At 42.6% G+C, this 22,349-nt stretch overlaps 1 protein-coding gene across 7 annotated transcripts in view; it reads right to left on the bottom strand.

The window, feature by feature from the left end:
• Positions 1-22,349, bottom strand: part of LOC120219876 (regucalcin) — a 175,570-nt gene that overhangs the window by 115,869 nt on the left and 37,352 nt on the right. For 6 of the 7 annotated variants that reach the window (XM_039216770.1, XM_039216771.1, XM_039216767.1 and 3 more), the window contains one exon: positions 13,574-13,611. The exons of the other annotated variant lie outside the window; for it this stretch is intronic. The gene's annotated coding sequence lies outside the window, so the exon portion shown is untranslated. The remainder of the gene's footprint in view (positions 1-13,573; positions 13,612-22,349) is intronic. 7 annotated transcript variants of the gene reach the window in all.

Raw genomic sequence — 22,349 nt, 5'->3', positions numbered from 1 at the left:
AAGGTTTATATCTTTATTAAGGTCCTCATGAAGACCAACAAGGTCCTCCACAATCAAGCTGCATCTACTTCTACAGCCTTATCCCTCACCACACTGCCCTGGTTTTATGGTCTAGTGACATTGAATTTCTGTAGTTCCCATCCCCATGCTGCTTCTCACCCATTTGCTTCATATAATCATACCATCCCTTCTGTCTGGAAGGTTCTCTTCTCACTTCCTCACTTAGAAACATATAAACTCATCCTTATAAGGCTTAGAAAACATGTCACCTCTTCTAGAAAGCCTCCCTCTCTGACTCACCCATACGCTGACAATCCCAACAGCAATATGCCCTAGGAATGGCTTATGTACAGCACCGTCACTAACTTGAACTGTTTTATAACCACTGATATATATATTTTAAAAATCTCCAACTAGAACATGAGTTCCTACCAGGCATGGGCTAGGGTTTTTGAAAATTTTGTAATGGATGTTATTCTTCCTTTATCGTTTTGAAAATCCTATACTTAGGGGCGCCTGGGTGGCTCAATCCACTGAGTGTCTGATTTTGGCTCAGGCCATGATCTCATGGTTCATGAGTTCGACCCTTGCGTCAGACTTGCTGCTATAAAGTGTGGAGCCTGCTTCAGGTCCTCTGTCTCCCTCTCTCTCTCTGCCCCTTCCCCACTTGCACTCTCTTGAAAATAAATATATCTTTAAAAAAAGAAAGAAAATCCTAAACTTCTAAAATTCTAAAATGACGCTCAGAGTAAAATGATTCTTAATTGCTAGTTGCTAGTTTGGACAACTGTTCTCACTTTGAGATTGTAGTTGCAGGCTAACCTTGTGAGAAAGTTCATTTACCCCCTTCTTCCTTCCTTCACCCTCTCCACTGAGAGGTGCTTCCTCTCAGGATTCTCAGTCCCATCCTACCAAGAGGGAGAAAAGTATAGATTTAAGACACTAAGCCAATAATAAATTTGTCTCTGGCCCTGCGTCTCTCTCTGCTCTCTTGCCTGCCACTCTGAATAGAAGTAACGTCTTTTTCTGGCTCTGTTCATGGGCAATACTGGACTTCACAGTCAGGGATCATTTCCTCCATTTACTGAATGTTTTGATCCCCATTACCTACAGAAATACAATCCCCAGACATGTCTACCTTTTTCTGGATCTACAGTTCAGAACATCAGTAAGTAGAAGCCCATGGCTAAGTCTCCCCTGACTGCTTGATGTGTTTCTGGTTCAGAGATTTACTTTTCTTGATCACAGATATGTCTTTCTAATTTTATTTATTAACACTTTGTTTAGGAAGGAGATGATGGAGTTTTAAGAATGAAATCAGATCCATCTTGACCAGAAGCCCTTAGGTTTAAATTTTACAAGTACTGCATAATCTTTTAGATCAGGATTCAGCAAACTAAAGCCCCTAGGCCAAATCTAGCTCACTGTTTGTTTCTGGTATAGCCCATAAGCTAGGAATGGCATTTATATTTAAATGGTGGGAAAAAAAATCAAAAGAAGAGTAATATTTCATGACATGTAAAAATTATGTTAAATTCTTATTTCAGTATCCATAAAGTTTTATTGGAATACAGCCATATTCATTTATGCTTTCCAGTTATTAACTGCTGTGTCATGAACTACTGCAAAACAGGGGCACCTGGGTGGCTCAGTCAGTTAAGTGTCAGGCTCTCAATCTCTGCTCAGGCAGTGATCTCAAGGTTCATGCGTTTCAGCCCCGCACTGGGCAGCACGGAGCCTACTGAGGTTTGCTCTCCCTCTGTCTGCTCTACCCCACTCAAAATAAATACATAAGCTTTAAAAATAAAAACAAAACAAAACAAAACAAAAATTCCAAAACAAAATGGCATAAAGTGACCATCGTTTTATCATCTCAGGAATTCTGTGGGTCAGGAATTCAGATAAGGCATGACAGCAATGGCTTTTTTCCTACTCCAAGATGTCTGGAACCTCAGCTGGAAAGACAAACAGCTGGAATCATCTGGAGGCTAATCTGGCACCTTTGATAGGGACCACTGGGCTTAGCAGACACCATCTCCGGCATGCCCACATAAGGCCTCTCCAGCAGTCACAAGCCAACCCGGATCTAACTGGAAGGAGACACAGGCCCTGCCTCCTGATGAGAGTAGTGTCGAAAAATCTGCCGCTATGGTTTAAACCTGCATTTATGGTCTTCATGTCATTTCGTAGCAAGGATCCAGAATTAATAACCGACTTCAAATGTGAAGCACAGGTATCAGAGCATCCAAGTTTCTCTCTCTCTCTCTCTCTCTCTCTCTCTCTCTCTCTCTCACACACACACACACACACACACACACACACACACACACACACTTCAGCTTCACAAAAGGACTGTCATCAAGGCCCTGACTTGTGAACAATTTTAATACTTTCCTATTTGTTTCTGATCAGCCTTTAACTCTGAGCATAGAGTTGATAGAAATTATTTTTTTAGAACACATGAGTTTTTAAATGTTACAGAAATAACTGAAGCTTTTAAGAAGAATAATCTGTGTCTGATAAACAGCAAAAATGGCTCCAATTCTCCACTCTTTTATTTCTGCCCTTTCAAGGTGACTTGGAAGCTCCTTCCGTCTCCCTGAATCTAGACTGGCTCTGTGACTTGCTTACAGCAACAGAATACAGCAGAGGTGAAGGAGTGCCAATTCTGAGCTTTGGCCATAAGAGGCACTGCTACTTCTACTCAGTTTTAGAAACCTGCCGGGGCGCCTGGGTGGCTCAGTTGGTTAAGCATTCAACTTTGGCTCAGGTCATGATCTTACGGTTCGTGAGTTCGAGCCCCAAGTCAGGCTCTGTGCTGACAGCTCAGAGCCTCAGGTCTGCTTTGGATTCTGCGTCTTCCTTTCTCTCTGCCCTTCCTCTGATCATGCTCCGTCTCTCCTTCTCTCAAAAATAATAAACTGAGGACTGATGGGTGTGGGGGGGAGGTGAAGGTGGGTGAGGGGCATGGAGGAGGGCACTTGTGGGGATGAGCACTGGGTGTTATATGGAAACCAACTTGACAATAAACTATTAACAACACACAAAAAACCCCAAAAATAATAAACATGTTTTTTTAAAGCAAAGAAACCTGCCCAGCTACCGTGAAAACAAGCCTGGGCTATACCTTGCTGCAGGGGGACAGATGTAAAGCCCAGAACTTCTACCCACAGCCACTGTCCCAGCTGACCAGCCAACCTCAAAAGCTGAGCTCCCTGATGACCCGTAGTTAACACGGACATAGGGAGAGCAGCTAAGAACAGCAGCAGAACCACTCAGCTGAACCCAGCTCAAACAGCCGACTCTTAGAATAATAAACTAAACAATTACGATTTGGAGCCACTAACTTTTGAAGTGGCTAGATATACAGCAACAGTTAGCTGATAGAATTTAGAAGGCAGTTTTTAATGATTAACTGTAGAATGGAAATTCCAATCACACACTTCAGACTCCCTACACTGAATTACTTCAGACAATGAATGATTCTCCAAAGCAGGAACTACTGCTGGGCTCCACTGAGAAGGGCACTTACGCTAATGCCACGATCACAGGGGTCACACACCTGACCCAAAAGGAGAAATCTGTAATAGCAGTCATAAAAATAGCAAACATCACTCCATCTGCAAGTCTTTCACCTTACCTGATGCCAAGGAAGCCATAAGGTACTCCCTCTGGCCAGAGGTAAGTGGCACGTGCAACCAGCAGTTAACCAGTTAACTAGAACGTCAGAATAACACATCCCACACCCCTAATACTTTACCTGAAGAGAACATAGCCTTGCTATTAGAATGCCTGTTTCTTTTAGCTATAATCCCCATCCTCCTTATCTGTCCCAGTGTTACCCTTTGGTGCTCTCCAGGAAAGGCAGGGCATTTACCAATTCAAAAGATTAATTCCACTCATGTAACCCCCCCCACACACACACACACGCACGCACACACCAAAATTCACACATCCAATTATAGGCTAACTTCCAAGAGACCCTCTGAGGCAGCCAATGTTTGTTCCAACAGTGCAATTTCTCAAAATACTTAGGACATTTTTTGCTTGGATTTGCTTTCTGTTCCTTTGACATATCATATTCCTTTGAATAAGGTCAATGGAAGCAAATTTTCTCCTTTGAAGATGAATTTAATTCTTGGACACAATCAAATGTCATTCAAAGTCCATTCAAGTGAACATGCAACTAAGCTGTGTAAAACCAGTTTTAGTCGGTAACACGCTGGGAAAAGAAACTGCAAGGATGATTTATAATTCCAATTCTACAGTTATTGGCTGGCAGGTTAAAACTCTAAAAGCACAAAAACCTTCAATGGCTCCCTACTGTTCACAGCACAAATTTCAAATTCCTAGGCCTAGTATCCAAGGCCCTCCACGGTGTGGCCACAGCTCACCTTTCCAGTCCTATTTTCCTTGCGCCGTCTCTTCGCTACAGAAGCTAAGCCCCTCATTGCTCCCCACTCACGTGTCCTGGTGCTTCCATGCATCTGTTCACACTCTTCCCCTGAACCACCCTCTATGTCCGTGTCATCTGTCTCTAAACCTGATACACTGCCCAACACTGTACATGACTCAGATATTTACTGAATGAGTCAATTCCTTGGATGGCTTATAAAATGGCTTTTTTTTTAATTTCTGAGAGAGAGAGAGGGAGAGAGAGAGAGAGAGCGAGCGAGCGAGCGAGCATGAGCAGGGAAGGGTCAGAGAGAGAGGGAGAAACAGAACCCAAAACAGGCTCCAGGCTCTGAGCTGGCCGTCAGCACAGAGCCCCACATGGGGCTTGAACCCACGAAACGTGAGATCATGACCTGAGCCAAAGTCGGGCACTCAACCAACTGAGCCACCCAGGCGCCCCAAAATGGCTCTTAAGATAATTTCAAAAAGGAGAGCTCTAAAGACATTCTAAGCAAGGGGCTAAGAAACTAGCGTTCAACATGCATTTTGAGGATCAACAAGTAGGAAACACGGGAATAGCAACTGGTTTGTAGTCATGCCTAACGACTGCCTAAGAAGGCCTATTCAATCAGGTACTGAGCCAGAAATGAACTAAAAATTCCAGGCTACTCTAGTCTACCTAGACCACGGACTACCATGTTACTGTATTTAAGATGGCGGGCCTTGGACTTCTGGATTTCTCAGATTCTCTCTCAAGACACCCAAGTTAAAAACAAACATTACTTCTAGATATACACCTAGAGCTGAAATTGTTGTACCATCTACTAGTTCTATTTTTAGGTTTTTTAAAAAAAAAAAAATCTCCATACTGTTTTCCATAGTGGTGGCATCATTTTACATTCCTACCAACAGTGTACAAGGGTTCTAATTTCTCCACATCCTCGCCAACACTTGTATTTGAAAAATATACATAATAGCTGTTGTCCTAACAAATGGGAGCTGATATCTCATTATGGTTTTGATTTGCATTTCCCTGATGATCAGTGATGCTGAGCACCTTTTCATATACCTGTTAGCCACATACATCCAAAAGAACTGAAGTCAGGATCTTGAAGAGATATCTGCCCACCCATGCAGCATTATCTACAAGAGTCAAGATAGGGAAACAACCCAGATGTCCATCGACAGATGAACGGATACAGAAAATGTGGTATATGCATACAATGGAGTATTATTATTCAGCCTTTAAAAAGAAGGGAATCCTACCATTTGCATCAAGGATGACCCTGGTGAAATAAGCCAGTCACAGAAGGACAAATAACTGCCTGATTCCACTTATATGGGGTATCTACAGTCAAATTCATAGAAACAGAGAGCAGAATGATGGTTGCCCAGGGGCTGGGAGGAGGGGGAAAGTGGGGGACTTGTTGTTCAATGAGTACAAAGTTTGAGTTATACAAGATGAAGAAGTTCTAGAGATCTGCTGTACAACATAGTGCCCACTAACAATACTATATCATATACTCAAAAATTTAAGAAAACAAGGGGAAAAAAGAGAACAAGGAAACTTTGGGAGGTGATGGGTATGTCTATTACCTTGACTGTGGTTGATGGTTTCACAAGTATATGCATATATCCAAACTCATCAAATGGCATACACTGAATACATGCAGCTTTTGTGCATCAGTTATACCTTAGTAGAGTTGCTAAAAAACCAACTAGTTTGATAGGTGATGGTTATGTCCCAAGTTATTATACATAATAAAGACTAAGAATTTATGAGATCCTTCCCCCTCTGATGAAGTTAAGCCTAAAGGCAAATGATACACTGAAAATATTTTCAAAGCATTTGTGTGGTAAAATTAGTTTGTATTTGGTTGAACCACATGGTACTGCCATTGTTGTAGGTCAAAATGTCTTGAGTATCAGCAATGGCATATCACTCAACCTAATACTCCAGAATTTTGCTCATGAACAAAAACATGTAAAAAAAGAAAAGATGCCATCCTTTGCCTTCAAAGCCCTCACACACTCTGGAGAACCTCAATTCTTATGAAACTTTTGAGGACTTATAATAAACAAAGGGAGAAATACACAGAACCTTGTCTATACATTATTTCCTAGTTCAAAACACCTGGTTTCCTTTAGGAGTTGTATTCCACTTACCAAACTCAAGGTAATTGGCCTGTGAGTCCCCAGTGGGGTATTAGGTCTCTCCAGCTACATCTCAAATTTCTAGGTCAGATCTGAGCAGCCCTCTTCCCATGTTCCATTTGCACACTGCAAATAGGCCATCACACCCAGGATTCCTGAATGTTGTTTAATGTAAGAGAAGGCTATTGATATTGATCATGATTATCAGCATGGGGGGAGGGGGGAGGCTGATTTATCTGATTTTCCTCATTTCTTCTGCTTTTCCTGCCCCAGAGTTGCAGCCAGCTGGCCAGACTCTCTGGGTTTCTTTTCGGTCAGAGCAGGAGAAGCCTCCGAAGCAGGGTCCCTAGGCCTGCGTGTGTTTTGGAGCAGGGAGGCAATCACCCTCTGTGTTCCTGGGCAGCCGCAGTGAGACCCCGCACCAAGGCGCAGGTGCTGTGACTCACTGGCACGCTCCCAGGCTACAGTCCCCACCACGTGCTTAGAACAGAGGCTCAGTTTTAATCCTTCTGAGACACCATTTCAGGAATCAGCCAATACACAGACGTGTAATCAATGTAATGCTTTTGTGTGCCTGTGTGGGTCTTGAGCTGGTGAGTTTTCCACATGAAAATGTTTACAATTTTCTGCACAGAAATTTTTAGAATTACCCAGGACAAATATAAATGCAGTCTTTTTTTTTTTTAAATGGTAAATGTTATTTCATGAGAAACACTGAATACATAATTTCAGCTCCAACGGTCAGAAGATCCTGTGCTTTCAAGTTTACTGTTAGAAATGCAAAACAGGGACAGCAAAACTCCATCATCCCACCTCTGTTCCCTCAGTACAGGATGTTTTCCTCCTTCAGAGGTCTTTTTTTTTTTTTTTAATAAGATCTTTCATCCAGTGTGTTTTAAATAACTGGTTTTCTCGATTTCCCAAAGCAGATTATTGCATGGTCTAATTAAGTTGTCCCTTAGGAAACATCATCCCTGACATGCAAAGAGAGACAAAACAATGGTGGCAGATTGTGGAAACAGGAATACTTCGTTTCTACTAAATGAAAAAGTATAAAAATCAAAAGTGCCAAAATCACTCCTATATCTATTCATATACAGTGATCTGAAATATCAGTAATTCATAGGAGACTGATAAAAAGTTCTTAGTTTATTTACTGTTTTTCCCAGGTTCTAAATTCAGAACCCTACATTCTTTCTTTTTTTTTTTTTTTAATTTTTTTTCTTTAATGTTTTTTTTTATTTATTTCTAGGAGAGAGAGAGAGACAGCGTGAGCAGGGGAGGGTCAGAGAGAGAGGGAGTCACAGACTGAAACAGGCTCCAGGCTCTGAGCTGGCAGTCAGCACAGAGCCCGATGTGGGGCTCGAACCCACGAACCGCGAGACCATGACCTAAGCGAAAGTCGGACGCTTAACCGACTAAGCCACCCAGGCGCCCCCTTACATTCTTTCTTTGACAGCTGACAGCACTACAACCACCTAAAAACAGGTTCAGAAGGTTCTGTTGCATACGGTGCAAGTGATGCCCTGTTTTGTGCACGGACCTGTCTCAGAGGTAAAGCCGAGGAGGAACCGAGTCCCACATGTTCACTCTTACAAGCCTCATCAATTAATGCAATAAAGAGGTGATGAAAGGGGCGCCTGGGTGGCTTAGTCGGTTAAGCATCCGACTTTCGCTTAGGTCATGATCTCGCGGTTCGTGGGTTCGAGCCCCGCGTCGGGCTCTGTGCTGACTGCCAGCTGAGAGCCTGGAGCCTGTTTCAGCCTGTGACTCCCTCTCTCTCTGACCCTCCCCTGCTCACGCTGTCTCTCTCTCTCCTAGAAATAAATAAAAAATATAAAAAAAAAAAAAAGCTTAAAAAAAAGAGGTGATGAAAGAACTTGGGCTGGAATTTGGGGCACCTGGGTGGTAGCTCAGATTTCTAGTCCGTTACACCCCACCATTCTTATCATAGTGGCTTTGTAGTAAATTTTAATCTAGTAAAACAAACCCTCCTCACAAAATTTCCTGATGATTCTTGGGCATTTATTCTCTCCAAAATGCAAATCCAATCATGACAGTCCTTAGCGTAAAACCCTTCCATTGTTCCCCAGGGCTCACAGAGTTCCCTGTAGGCCCCTGGAGGGCTGTCATTTAGTAGAGGGGAGAATACCAGTTTAGCGCCATAGCTGACTGCTGAGAAGGAGAGGAGAGTCAGCAATACCAGCAGAGAGCCCCTTTCCCTGCCCTGGTTCCTCATTATGCTCACTCTTTCCTTTGAACAAGCGCTGAACAATCGTTTAACAACAGGTCTGCAAGGGTGCTGCTAGGCCAGGGCCCCCCAGACCACCTCCCACTTCTCAGCTGGAGGACTCACAGAACTCAGTATATAATCATACTCTTGGCTGGAATTTACTACAGTGAGAGGACACAAAGCAAAATCAGCAAAGGGAAAAAGCACACTGGAAGAAATGCAGGGGAGACCAGCACAAGCCTTTAAGAGTCCTCTCCCAGTGGAGTTCCACAAGGATGCACTTAATCTCCCTGGCAACGAGTTGTGACAACACATGTGAAATGCTGTCTACTAAGGAAGCTCAGTAGGGACTCAGTGCCCAGGGCTTAAAAAATTTTCTAAATGTTTATTTTTGAGCGAGAAATAGATGGAGCATGAGCAGGAGAGAGGCAGACACAGAATCTGAAGCAGGCTCCAGCACAGCAGGCTGCCAGCACAGAGCCTGATGCGGGGCTCGAACCCACGAACCGGGAGATCATGACCTGAGCCAAAATTGGATGCTTAACTGACTGAGCCACACAGTGTGCCCGGGGATTTGACTGGAGGCTGGTCACATAGGCACCCTCTGACTGGCAAATACCCAAACTCCAGACTCTAAGAAGCAGGTGTTCCGCAGAAATCACATTGTTTGTATAAACAGTTCAGGCACAATGGGTCACCTTTATCAATCAGTTCTGGGAATGATAAGAACACTCCTGAAAGTCAAGTTCCCAGATGCCCACCAAGGGACAGCCTTGTAAGCGGGCCTTTCAATGTCAAATCTGCTAGGATACTTTTTTGCACAGATGCCAATCATTAGCCTGGGCAGCCACCAACAAATCCTGTCCAGACCTTGATGAGGGAAACAAAATCATGAGAGTTCTCGGATCAAGATCCTATGGGAACAGGAATGAAGAAATACCTACACTCTCCCAGTGGCAAAAAGGGGCAATGGGACTGCTTTCTGGGAGAGCTAGGGACTGAGCCAGGTCTAGACACATGACAGATACTGTGGTGTGTCTAGATTTAAAACCCAACCAGGAGGGTGATCTTGGCTAGTTAATTAACTAGACTAAGCTGTATCTCAGGAAATGAGGTGCCCACATGGACCAAGGCTATGATCACGTTGATTCCCTGCTTGAACTGTATGGCTTCCAAGCCTCTTGCAAGCCATGTGGCCTTGCCCTGCAACCTACTTCTCCAGCCCCACCTGTGCCCCTCTGCCCCTTCACTCTCTGTGATCCAGCAATTCTGGCCTCATTTCAGTGCCTGGAATATGCTTCTATTTCCAAGATTCTGTGCATACTGTTCATCCCCCTACCCCACCATCATTCGTTATCACCCTACCTACTTCACATGTCTAACTCCTCCTTGCATTAGGTTTCAACCCAAACAACACCTCCTTGGGGCAGCCTTCACTCACCTGCCTCAGAGCACGTCAGAAACTCTGTCATCTGCTTTCCAGCACCAGTAATTTCTCCTCTATCACTGTCAGCACATCAACGTCCATTTTTTTAAAACACTTCTGCACTTCAAGAAGGCAGAGACTATGCCTGTGTTGCTCACACTGATAACCTCTGAGCCTAACATGACACCTATCACATAGTGGGCACTCACTAAATGTATGAAGGAGGAATGAATGAGGGCTTGCTCTCAGTCCATGTGGTCTGGGTGAGGGCAACTCTACCCCTCCCTCCCTCTCTCCCAAATACACACCTTCTGGGTCTAAGGCACATGACCAAGGCCGTATCAACAAGCCATCCAAGGGTTCTGACAGAAGCACTGGGGAAGAGGCATTGCGTACGCTGCAGACAGCCTGCCTGCGAGTGAAACTAACTCAGAGGAAAGCAAAGGTGAGAGAAGGCGATTCAGGGCTACGAGGAGTGTGAGGATACAGCCAGACAGACCTAAAGGCTATTCATCTGCCAGTGAACTTTTTGTTTCTTAGGTTGTGAGTTGGGATTCTGAAACATGTCACTAAGAATCCTAACACAAAAATAACTGAAATTAGACATGCGGTTGGTCCCAGAGAACAACAGAAAGACCAGCAGCAAGGCTAACCTGACCTACTGGCCTAGGGAGTCTTCGTCGTTCCTTAAACTATGAACACGTTGGGGTGCCTGGGTGGCTCAGCCAGTTGAGCATCTGACTTTGGCTTTAGGTCAGGACCTCAGTTTGTGAGTTCGAGCCCTGCATGGGCTTGCTGCGGTTAGCACAGAGCCCACTTTGGGTCTTCTGTCTGCCCTCCCCCCCGCCCCTCTGTGCTGCTCCCGTTTGTGTGCTATCTCGCAAAAATAAAACATTTTTAGGGGCACCTGGGTGGCTTAGTCAGTTAAGCATCCGACTTTCGCTTAGGTCATGATCTCGCGGTTCGTGGGTTCGAGCCCCGCCTCGGGCTCTGTGCTGACTGCCAGCTCAGAGCCTGGAGCCTGTTTCAGTCTGTGACTCCCTCTCTCTCCGACCCTCCCCTGCTCACGCTGTCTCTCTCTCTCTCTCTCCCCCAGAAATTAAAAAAAAAAATTTAAAACAAAACAAAACAAACAAAACCCAAAACTATGAACAGGTTTGGTTCTGGTGGTGCAGGAGGGAAAAGACACCATCCTGCCTCATCATAATCCTAAAAACTGCCTTGTTCTTCTCCCTCTCAGGGCTGAAAAACAATTTGCAGCTATGACAGCAGAATTGCTTCCTCTCATCTATGAAAACTTACAGAAACCAGACCTCCCAACACACCGGACAGACAAAAACCTCCCTTATTTTCAGAGCATGGAATATAATCATTACAAATAAAAAGTGTGAACCTCACTCCAAACTAAATTCTAGACCAAATTAATAAAGCATTAGTTGGGTAAGCATTTGAGAAAGAAATAGCCACTACCAGCTAGCCCGGGTTCATCAAAATCACGACACACTCAACTTACCCTAGACTCCTTTCTGTTCCAGCCACTTGACTGATTTATCGAGACAAAAATTTTAAGTACAGTATATACATGGAAGTAGCTGACAAAAGCCACCAGGATTTTCCAGTTGGTAAGATGAAGAATGAAGGCTGCAGATAAGTAAACCTGAAAGGGGTCTTGTAGTGCTACACAGAGCTACCTATGCCTTTAGCCCTGTGCTGATTAAAACTCTGATCAGTAATGTAGGTGAACTTATGCTTACTGATCTACGAGGGGTAACATTCATTAGAGGAAAGAGGAGGATACAGAAGCTAACAGGATTTAAAAAAAAAAACAAAACAGGATGAAATTTAACTAGAAGGTATGTAAAGCCACTCCAATTTCAAAAACATGATTTCCTCTTTTTAAGAGAAAGTGGGGGGAAGGGCAGAGGGGGAGAGAAAGACAATCTTTGTTTATTTATTTATTTTTGAGAGAGTGCATGCGTGCAAGCGTGCAAGAGGGGCAGAGAGAGGGAGAGAGAGAATCCTAAGCTGTGAATGCAGAGCCTGATGCGGGGCTTGATCCCATGAACAGTGAGATACGATCCTGAGCCACAATAAAGACTTAGACACTTAACTGACTAAGCCACCCAGGGAGCCCGAGAGAAAGAGAATCTTAAGCAGGCTCCTGATGTGGGGCTCAATCCTATGACCCTGGGATAGTGACCTGAGCCGAAATCAAGAGTCTGATGCTCAAGTGACTGAGCCACCCAGGCGCCCCTAAAAACCCTATTTCCTAAATGCAGGATGCCAGCAAATACCACACAGGGTGATGCAGCTACTCAATCTGGGCTAAATTTGGGAAGATACCATCTACCTCAGCTGGATAACAAGTAACAAGCAAGTTTCAGTCTGAGTATTACAGAAAACATGACTAACAAAAGTGAATCCAGAGACAGGAACCTAGAAAAAGATTTGGGAATCATGTCACACAAATGACAGTTGAAAGGGTGAGAATGTAAACTGGCACAGCCATTTCGGAAAGCAAAGACAGAATCCTGTAAAACTGAAAATATCTATACCTTGTGACCCAGCAATCCCATTTCTAGATACATATCCTGGAGAAATGCTCACAAACTTACACAGTCACCAGTATAGAATTACTGATAAAAGAAAATTTCAGCAAGTATTTAGGCTTCAGTCGAGAGGAGAGTGGCCAGACAGAATAAGGTCCGTTCACGCTCTAGGACACTTTGCAGCAGCTAAAAACAATGACACAGGTCTAGCCATCAACCAGGATGGACTAAATTTGCAAAGTAACAAAAGGAATGTAAAACATGAGTGGCCATCAACCAGGATGGCTAAGTTTGGCAAAGTAACAAAAGGAACATAAAATATGAGTGGCTTAACACAATCCAAGTCTGCTCATTCCTTATGCTACATGTTTAAAGTGAGCTGGCAGAAAAATTAAGCATAGTTCTTCACAGGCCCAGGCTGACAAAGGCCCCATCTCTATTTGCCAGGGGCATGAAATGCAGTAAATTTCATACTGGCTCTTAAAATTTGCATGTGGAAGTATACCCGTTACTTTCGTTGACATTTCATTCACCGAAGCAAGTCACATGGCCACACCTAACTTCAAACGGGGCAGGAACTGCAATCCTACTATATGCCCAGAAGGCAGACAGACAGAAACATTACGTTACACAGAATGACTAATATACAGTATGGAAAGATTATACAAATATATACAAGTAATATGGAAAGATTAATACAAAATAAATGAAAAGGTCTAAGACGTTTTCCTGTGTGAACACAGAGACATAATCATATAGCACCATTTATGTAAATTAAAACCGAGCTCTAAAACAAATCTCGATGTTTATACATACCTATATGTGCATGACACTGACGAGGGAGGATGGCAGCCCTGGAAGAGATGATCACAGGGAAAGAATTATTTCTGTAATGTTTTAATGTCTTTATTTAAGAAAAAAATATAAAATCTCAATCATCGATAATTCTGATTGCCGGAAAGTTGAGTATTCATTATATTACTGTTTGAATTTTTCCACTGCATCAGAACCCTTGAAATAAGAAGCTGTGGAAAGAACCAGGACTGTTTTAGCCTGAGAAGACCACAGGTGGTGAAAAGGGGAACGGCAAGCAGGAAAATAGATGGCTCTGATGATTTTGGACAAAGGAGATCTGCTCTGTGTGGCTATGAAGGGGAGAGCTGGGTACCATGGTGAGAGTTCCTAGAAGGCAAAGGCAGATCTTGGCTGGGGAATAAAGAACAACTTATCACGGAAGGAGGAGTGAGTCGTTTCAAAATCGCATGGAGGAAAGATACATATTCTTTGCTGGGAAGGGGGGGATGGGATCAAGAGTCAGACAACGGCCTGCCTGACAGAGTATGGTGGAGAGGATTCCTGCACTGGGAAGGCATCTGAGTTTGGTGACCTCCAAGATCCTTCCACTTCTCAGATTCCATCAACCTTGGGCCAGAACCTCCCAGTTTAGAGCTCACAGGCTATGGAAAATGCAGCAAAATTTTCCCAAGACAAGCTTTAAAATATAATGCAACAATCTGAATTCAGTAGAGCATTTAATGGTGTTACTCGGGAATATTTCACAATCAATAAGGATTAGTTCATTTAATTGGGCCTGAAAATTAATACAGGCAGGGGATTGCAAAAATTATTCTGGCCTTGAATAAAGCTAACTTTAACTCTCATGCCTGGTCAACCTTACGCACATAATTAAATCCGTATTATTTGTTGAACTGTTGCCTATTTAATCACTGCTTGCTTCTGTGACTGATCAGTTGTTCTCCCAGTACCAAAATCAAATTGCTCCCACAACTAAGGAGACCGCCACAGAAACGTCCCACTGAAATGAATATTACTGGTAAAACCAAAGAGTAAGAATAACGAGCGTTTTCTTTTTAACTAGCTGCTTTGGCTACTGCCAGAAGAAAACAGAAAAGTCTTAGCAGTGGAAAACGAGTATCACTGACCTGTCCTTGTGCGAGGAGCGTCAGTCTGGCAACAAAAACTGTGGGGTCAGGACTCAGGCAGCTCCCTGTGGCTGCCATGCTCCCGGGCCAAGGTAAGACATTTCAGTGGTAATGAATGAGACACCAGAATGCACCTGAGGATTTTCTTTCCAAAAGGTACTGTATCTTTTGTACCAACAAGTTTTTATCCGTACACGGTGAATATATGCCCAGAAGGTTGAACTGAGCAGCCTTTACATGCCTGGAACCTGATGGGTCTGAATAGACACCAGGGAAGCCCGCTATGGCTTTTATGGAATGTGTTTCCACCATAAAAATACTGAAAGCATGCTGCAGCATGAAAAAACATGTGCTTTCTGTCCATGTATTTTTGCCTATTTAGGATTCCCTACCTGCAGCGATTTGGTACCACGTAACTAACAAGAGGAAAGACTTTCATAAAAGCACTATTATTTAGTAGTTTCTTCCTATTATATTTCAAGATTAACAACAAACCAAGCCAAACCAAAACACAGCTCAAAAGGTTCTGATACATTCCCAAATTAATGAGTTAGTGCGGTTTGAATACTATCTTTTTCCTAGACCCATATCCCTGGCTGTGCTGGAGCTTCATGTGGCCTGGCCCCACTACCCTCAGAAATATGGCATGGAAGAAAAATCCCGAATATGCTGGAAAAGCAGCTGGCTAGACCACCACAATGCCCTGCGGAGACTCCGGTCTGGCCCTAATCTATGAGCAAAAGCGGACTACTCACCCCCACCTCCCCAGCCTTGCTTCTCCATCCGTCAAGTGCAAGCACTTACGTCCAAAGATGCCACAGGGAAGTGTATTTATCCTTGGAAGACGGTGTCTGGTGATAAAATGCAAGACTGTAATGTTAGGAAGGAGTGTGGTCGGGGGAAACCAGAGACAAACAGGGGAGGCAGGAGGAGAAAGGGCTTGATGAATGAAATCCTGGGGGCAAAGGTCACTGGAAAACAGCAGGACAGAAGTAAGAGAATGTGACAGAGAGGCAGGGCCAAGGAAAACAACGAGGTCAATGATATGCTACGAGAGGACAAAGAACTGTGCTTCCGGGTGAGATTACCACACAGGCCTTCAGAAAAGTGGCTTTGTTTTTCAGGAGATCCTTCTGTAGTCGGCCCAATAACACAGCTCCTCTGCGCACCCTCAGAAACGTATCTACTAAATTACAGCAAAAGCTGTACCTCTAAAACTATTATTTCAGAGATATAAATACTTTGGGCAAGAAGGGAACCAATCCGAAACATCACTTACAAAATCAGTTAAGACTTCTGACTCCGGGTAAGATGGAATAAACATACTCAACTTTCTGTCCACTGAATGCAATGATAAAATTTATACAGAACATGGCAGCGATTAGAGAACTCTTAAAGTATGTATCAGCAGGTAGATCAGGGAAGAATACCTGAATGCCAAGTACAACTGAAACGGTGATGACTTTACCACTTTTTTAACCTCCAGTACTCTCTGGCCAGAGCCCAACACAACAAAACCTGAAAGTGAGTGAACACTGTGGTTAGAGTGCATGTTCTGGTGCAAGGTGGGTTTGTTTTTTTTTTTTGTTTTTTTTTTGGGAAACAGGAACTACTGTAACTCAGAGAAACTAGGGGGAAATCCCCTGGGTTTTTTTCTCCCTTTCCTCTCTTCTCCATGCCCAGAAAATCCCATGGTAGAGGCTGCAGCAATGAAATTAACTGGCAAAGGAAGGCCTATGACTTAAAACTCTCAAGGGAAAGGAAACTTAACATTCTGTTCAGTAGAGTTATAGCTCCAAAAGAGCAAACCAAATCCCGCTTTTTTCGCTCACTTTCTCTCTTTCTCTGTCTGCCTGCCCCTTGTGTTCCAGAGGCTGTGCATCGTGAAAGTAGGTGGTTTCTGGCTGGAGGACCAAAAAGGAAAGCTCTAGGAAACGAGAAAGTACCAGGAAAATAACAAAAGAGAAGAGCTCAGGAAAGGAAACCCATAAAGCTGCTTATGATCGACTTGGATCACCTCCCACCCATGCATCTGTGGACTTGATCCTAATTATCACGTCAAAGACTTTGAGAAGTGAGCTAACAGGAACACCCAGGTCCCGGATTGACCAGTGGGTGTCACACAAGGGACAGATATGAATAGCACTGCAAAGGACCTGAAGAGTAACACTGGAACTACAGTCCACAGGAAGGGAGTTGGAATTTGCACTCTGAACCTAACCAGGCCAACTGACTGCTGAAACAAATACATCAACATTCTCCACTGGACTGAAACAAGATCCAGAATTTAATAATGTAATATTCACAATATCCAGGATAAAACCCCAAATTACGTGCTATATCAAGAACCACAAAAATGCCAACTCACATGGGAAAATCAATAGAGGCTAACAGAGATGTAACAAACGTTGAAATTATCTAACAAGTATGTTAAAGCAGCTATTATACAAAATGGTCAAATAAGCAATCACTGAACTTGAACACTTGTGAAAGCAAGTTAAAATACAATGTACTGGCAAAGTAAAGAGAAGATATAAAGGCTAATCAAACTGAAACTTTAGAAATGAAAAATTTAAAAACCAAAATAAAAAATTCACCGGGAGAGCACAATAGCAGAATGGAGGAGGGAGTGAACTTGAAACAGGTAATCAAATTAGCCAATCTAAATAACAGAAAGAAAAAAGATGGCGGGGGCAGGGGGAGAAAACCTCAAGGACCAGCAGATTAACAATAAAGGATCTAACAATTGTATAATTGGAATCCAACACAGAGAAGAAAATGAGTGTGATGCTGGAAAAATATCTGAAGAAAAAAATAGCTGAGAAGTGCCAAGAAACTGAGAGGACACTAAACATAACACAAAAGAAATCCGCATGCAGACGCATCATAATCAAACTGCTAAAACTAAAGACAAGGAACTGATGAAATAGATAATTCAACACTAACAGAGAGTTCAACACTCACTCTTGATAACAGATAGAACTAGAAAGAAAATCAGCAAGAATATAGAAAACTTACACAACGGTATTAAAAAACTGAGCTAGCTAGCATTTACAAAACACTCCTACCAAGACGAGCAACATACATATATGTGCTTTTCGGGTGTACATGGAACAGTCTCCTGGAATTGCTGGTGGGACTATAAAATGGTTCAGTCCCTTTGGAAAATAGTTGGGCAGTTTCTTTAAAGAGTTAAGCAGAAATTTACCATATAACCCGGCAATTCTATTCCTAGGAATCTACCCATGATAAATGAAAATATGTCTAACACAAGGGCATGTACATGATTGTTCACACCACCATTATTCATGAGAATCTAAAACTAGAAATACCCCAAATGTCCATCCACAGTGAATGATCATAATGTGGTATATACATATATTATTCAACAATAAAAAGGAGTGAATTATTGATACATGGCACAACCATGAACTTCAAAAACATTATGCTACATGAAAGCCAGACACAGAAGACCATATAGCATATGATTTTATTTATGTGAAGTATTCATAAAAGGCAAATCTAGAGGCAGAAAGTAGATTAGTGGTTGCCTAGGACTAGGGGGAGGGGTTGGAGCTATGGCAAACGGGCACAAAGAATTCTCCTGCAGCGATGGAAATACTCTAAAACTGGATTAGGAAGATGGTTACAGAACTTGGTAAAGCACTGAACTGTATATTTAAACGTGAATTTTGGGGCGCCTGGGTGGCTTAGTCGGTTAAGCGTCCGACTTTCGCTTAGGTCATGATCTCGCGGTTCGTGGGTTTGAGCCCCGCGTCGGGCTCTGTGCTGATTGCCAGCTCAGAGCCTGGACCCTGTTTCAGAGTCTGTGACTCCCTCTCTGACCCTCCCCTGCTCACGCTGTCTCTCTCTCCTAGAAATAAATAAAATATTTTAAAAAATTTAAAAAAAAAGAAAGAAAACGTGAATTTTATAGTATGTAAATTATACCTTAATACAATTGTCGTAAGAAATTTTTAAAAGTTTAATTTATTTGTTTTGAGAGAGGAGAAGAGCTTGTGCACGTGCATCATGTGGGGGAGCAGGGAAGGGGCAGAGAGACAGGAAAAAGAAAGAATCCCAAGCAGGCTCCGTGTCAGCACTGAGCTCAAAGGGAGGAGGGGGGTCGGGCTGGGACTCAGGGCCTGTGAGGTCATGACATGACCCTGGAGGAAATCAAGAGTCAGACGCTTAATCGACTAAGCCACCCTGGTGCCCCAAGAATGTTATATAAATGAAATCATACGGTGTATAAACTTTTGAAGATTGGCTCTTTTTTTTTCATTTAGCACAATGCTCCTGGGGATCCATCCAAGTTGTTCCATGTATCAGTAGTTCATTCTTTTTATTCCATTATATGTCTGTACCACAGAGGGTCTAACCATTCACCCACTGAAAGCTATTTGGGTTGTTTCCAGTTTGGGGTTATTACAAATAAAGCTGCTATGAACATTCCTCTATAGGTTTTTGTGTGGAAAGGATACTCTTGAGTGAAGAGATTCTCTCACACTAGAATGGACTCATTTCCAGGCTATATAAAGAACTTCAATAAATTAATCACAAGACAGACAACTCAATAGAAAAATGGCAGAAGTCTCAACCAGGTTCTTTACAAGAGGATATTCAAGTAGAAATAAACTATGAAAAGATGTTCAACACTATTAGTTATTAGGGAAACGCAAATTAAAATAACAATTAGACTTCCAAAAAAAAAAAAAACACCCCAAAATGTCCATCAGAAGAACAGATGAACAAATTCTGGAACATTCATACAATGAAACACTCAGCAATAACACAGGATGGACCAATGATAAATAGGACATCATGGCTGAATCTCAAAACCATTATGTTGAACAAAAGAAGCCAAAAGTGATCCAGACCCAAGAATATACACTGCATAACTTTATTTACATGAGGGGCAAGAACAGGCAACACTAGTCTATGGAGACAGGAATCTGAATAGTGGTTGCCTCTAGTTGTAGAATACTGCCTGAAAAGAAACATGATGGTATTTTCTGGGATGGCAGAAATCACCCATATCTTTACTGGAGTGTGGGTTACATGGGTACATACATTTGTCAAAACTCAAACTGTACTCTTAGGATCTTTCCATTTTACTGCATGCAAGTTATACTTCAATAAAAAGAAAATAAGAAAGCCACAATGAAATACCACTAGTATCCATCAGAATGGCTAAAATTCAAAACCTCAACAACGCAAGTGTTGGCAAAGACATGGCCAAATGGTACCTCTTATATATTGCTGGCGAGACTGTAAATAGTTTAAATGCTTTGGAAAGCTGTTGGACAGTACCTACTGAAGCCCGACACATGCATACCCTATGACCAAGCTCTTAGTTACAGGTCTAAAGAAATGTACACATTTATTCTTCAAGAGATGTGCAAGAACATTCAGGTGAGCACTGTATGTGGTAGCCCCAAATTGGAAAAAGCCTTGTAGTTTACTGATCACAAGGTATACACACACATATTCTGCAACTACACAAAGTATAAAAATAGGATTAATCTACAGCAGTAGAATTAAGTATAGTGGTAAATTGGTAACTGATGGGGTAGAAGGAAGGGCAGTCATTGCCAGGAAGCAGGAAGGGGACCTCTGCAGTGCTGGAAATGTTCTTTTTTTTTTTTTTTTTTAAGTAGATCTTTTTTTTTTTTTAATATTTATTTATTTTTAAGAGAGGAAGAGTGCGAGTGGGGGAGGGGCAGAAAGGAGGAGACAGAATCTGAAGGAGGGTCCAGGCTCTGAGCTGACTGCCAGCAGAGACCAACACAGCGCTCAAACTCACAAACCAGGAGACCATGACCTGAGCCAAAGTCAGGCATTCAACCAACTGAGCCACCCAGACGGCCCGCAATGTTCTTTTTCTTGACTGAGGCACTGGTTAAATGGGTATATTCACATCAAAATTATCAATGGAGCTGTACACTTATGACTTGTTCACTTTTTCTTCAGGTACATTATACTTCCACTCACATTTTGGATTCCATCCCCTATGTTATATGCACGCATACGCAATGTTTTCTTTGTCCACTACCACCACCACGACCCCCTTTATCCTTCTTTAGCGTGTGTACTTCTCTTACTCTCCGCATTCTTGTCTGCTGAACTAGCAATAATACTTGGTACTTAACCCAAATCTTTATTGCCAGTGATGGGATCATGTAAAGTCAAAACCACAGTGAGAAAAGAGAGCCCACAAAATAACTGCAGGGAGAACACAGGCATCCTTTCTTCACACAGGCAGGGTTTTTTGAGTCAGCATCAAAGAAGCCGGACCTTATCCATCCAGGGGAGAAACCATCCTTTAAATGGAAGGATTAGTTCATTTGCCCACATAATTCCAGGACAAAGTTACACACCCAGAGTGACATTCCTTTATGTGATCCTTCCTGTACAGAAATCTTTCCAAAGGCACTTTCACATACTTTAGCAATCATTAGAGCTGCAAAATATTATAAAGGGGGCAAAAAGGCTGTCCAGGAATTGATTCTTAACCCACAGTATAAAAATTGGACTTAGGCATGCTAATCTTAAAAATTCCCACAGGCTAATTTAACTTTCACATTACCTTTAATTTCAGAGAATGTTACTCGTTAATTTATACATGCTACAGATTTATGTACAGGATACTATACCACGCTGGGTACTTCAGATACAGGGACAGATAAGCTCTACAAGGTCTGTAATTTTGAGGAGCTCTGGGCTCTGGTGGATGGATAAAGAGGAGAGGAAAACAAATTACCACAACCTAGAGTGATAAGTTTTAGAAGAGAAGAAGGGAAGGTTCCAAATTTCCTAGGGGCATGGAAGGATAGTTACTACATCTATCCAGAGAGGGCATGTAGGCTCCATGTTGGAAGTGTCACATCATCAGGACATGGACCAACCAAACAGCATGGTACTTCTTGGGATCTTAGAGATGAGCAAAACGTAGGTGTTTGCTCTGAGGAAAAAAAAAAAACCAACTAGTTAAAACACACATTGGAAGAGATTGGACACCTACGAGGACAAACTCTGATACTGCCTGTACCGGGGACCAAAAAGCTTATCAGCACTCAAAACTCCAAAAGAACTAATCTAGGAGGGGCACGGATGCAAAAAAGAAGTGAATGTGACTTTATTTCGGGGAAGCAGGATTAGAATATGATTACAATTTAGTAAAAACAAACAATTTTATTTGATATTCTACTTACAATGGACTGTGAAGACAAAAGGTGGATCAGTCTGAAGGATCAAAAAAAGGAGAGTCCCACAATCAGAAGTTCCATCCCAGCATGGCCCAGAGGGAGATGGAGCTCATGTCCAAGTACCCACCCCTTGTAGCTGAGAGACAGGAATACTACAGTTTCAGAAAAGGACCAAAAAGAGCTCTCATGCTGATGACATCAAACATGAGAATCACATCACTAAAGTCCCTGGTCCGAGTCCACACTTACGATGACTTGGCCTCCCATACAACTCATCCAAAGAGACAGAGAGAGAGTACCACTGCTGTGTTGATAAATGTTTAACATTAGGCTTGGGGCGGGATGTGCTGTAATTTGTAGCTTACTGATTTCTGTGATGTAGATATTCCCACCATGGTCAACTTCAAGCTGTTATGATGATGTCATTCACCATGGATTTTG

This window comes from Hyaena hyaena, unplaced genomic scaffold (assembly GCF_003009895.1).
Source record: "Hyaena hyaena isolate Hyena2069 unplaced genomic scaffold, ASM300989v1 scaffold_658, whole genome shotgun sequence".
Lineage (NCBI taxonomy): Eukaryota > Metazoa > Chordata > Mammalia > Carnivora > Hyaenidae > Hyaena > Hyaena hyaena.
This window is presented reverse-complemented; position numbering and strand designations above follow the sequence as displayed.